Below are 2290 nucleotides of genomic sequence, written 5' to 3' on the forward strand. Positions count from 1 at the left end.
TCCTTTCATATTCGGTATCACATATTTAAATGTGAACAGAAAAATAAAAAAGTTAGAAATAAATTTTCAATTCATTCCCCAATCAAATGGAACACTACACAATGAAATGCTTTGCATTTTCATTTGTTGAACAAATGTATCTGGAAGTAACTTGACTTGAAATCTGGGATGTCTAGCCATAAATTATTCTTAGTGTGATATACAGGATATACATTTTAAATACTCTTTTTCTTCGAAAGGATCCTTGAATGCACTATTCAGGAATGATTGGGGAAATTTTTTAAGTAAACAGTGAGCTATTGATCCACTGGGGATACTTGATTTAGGTCACAAGTTTAGAAAATAAACTATCAACCTTATGACAAGAGATCTAATTAATTTATGATTTTTCCTTATAAGGCCTAATGGATCCACTCATTGGTCAAAATTATCCTTTCAGTCACTCACAAAAGCTAAAAAATCAACATCCCCAGGACAATTCTGATAGAACTCTCAATTTGTTAAACATTTTTGCATATGAACATTTGCTCTAAAAATATTTTTATACTTCTTTCTCTCTATGTTGAATGTCTTTATGAGCTAAGATAAAAAAGTGTCCCTTTAAGAATCTTTGTAAAACTTATTAAGGCCCCTTTCCATATAATAAAGCAATTTTTATATTATTACTTTTATCTTCTTTATTTCTTGGCTATTCCTATGTCCAGAAGTATACATTTTAGCAAAACGATTTCAACAAATACTTTTCTTTGCAGCTTCAAGTCTATTATATACTTAAACATGGAGCTTAAAGCGCTGTATTGTTCTTGGAGCTGTTTCTCAGTCTTTCTTGTCATGATATCATGTGCCCCTTAATAACCTCCATGAGAACAGAGCTCCAGAGTCCATAATCCTGAGGATGAAGTAGCCTGTATGGTGGGTATTCAAGATGAAGTTGCTATTAATTCTGTACCAAAACCATCAAATTCCTTTAGAAGCATTAATCCAGAAAAATGAAAGGAGAAGAAATGTGTTGCCACGTGACAATACTCTACTTGTAGCCAAGGTGAGCTGTGGTCATAGGTCAAAAGACTACTGGGGTTTAGGCTTCCTTAGTGTGGCTCAGCCTAGCTCACTGTAACTGCCACCTACAGCCTCATATGCTCCCTGTGCTCAGCACTGCCCCTCTCTTGTATAGTAAATAATAACTGTGTTTAGCCCTAAGCCTTACATAAAATAGAAAATGTATATCTTAACTTAGTGACCCAGATTTCCATTCACTGGGAAGGAGAATATCATCCCTTTCTTAATGGTTAATTGAAACTGCCAGGTAAATTACGTATAATCACTCAAAATTCCTAAAGTCATTAACCTACTGAATGGACTTCCACATTTCTCCACCACCACTACTCTTTAATCCTCATACCCATACACTCATTACCATCAAAGACTATTAGCTCACGTCTTTATATAACCAGCCCTAGCTAACAGCAGTGGAGATTGGCACTGTGAAATAGAAATATTGGTTTGAAGTCCTGTTGCTTTGGCATTTTCTAGGCTATCTTAAAATGTCAGTGGTGTATATATGTTCAAATATTGTTGTCTGGCGAGTTCCCCAGGGCTCCAAAAGTGAGATAGAATGAGTCCACATTTGACTAGTGACTGTGAAAGTGCCATAAAGCTTACCAATTGGTTCTTGAGACCCATTAGTTAAAGTCACATGATTATTTTTTCAGTTGTCAACTCTTATCATTGTCCTTTCCTGAAGCCCACAAGGTTTGTCAACACAGATGGACCCAAGAATTCAAGGAAGCCGTCCCTCAGTTTCAATGTGTGTCCCTCCCACACACACCCTCTGGTGGATGGGCACTCCAGGATTCCATACCCTCATTTGCTTATTCATCTTGATCGGATATTGTTCTGTATAGAAATGAAAGACTGGACGACTGGACTCGGAAACTCTCAGCATGGCTGCCAGTGAAGTAAATCAAAGGGATTCCTAGGCCTGAATCCAAGTTAGGTTGGACCTCTTTCTCTTGCTCTACCAGGATAGGAAGGATACAGCACTATTTCCAACCAGTTCCTTAATTTAACTCCCTTTAGAGTTGTCATTGTTTTTTTTTTTTTTTCAAAGTCATTATAAAGAAGATTACATAGTCTCAGCATCTCTAGGAAAACATCATAGGTTGAAAATGGAGTTAGAAGTGTTTTTTTTTTAAGCCCCAAAACTGACTCATTAGGTTACTGGAATTCTTTATAGACCTGAAGATACATAAATCTATGCACATACACAGATGAAAGTCCACACATTCTT

This window comes from Urocitellus parryii, chromosome 1 (assembly GCF_045843805.1).
Source record: "Urocitellus parryii isolate mUroPar1 chromosome 1, mUroPar1.hap1, whole genome shotgun sequence".
Taxonomy (NCBI): domain Eukaryota; kingdom Metazoa; phylum Chordata; class Mammalia; order Rodentia; family Sciuridae; genus Urocitellus; species Urocitellus parryii.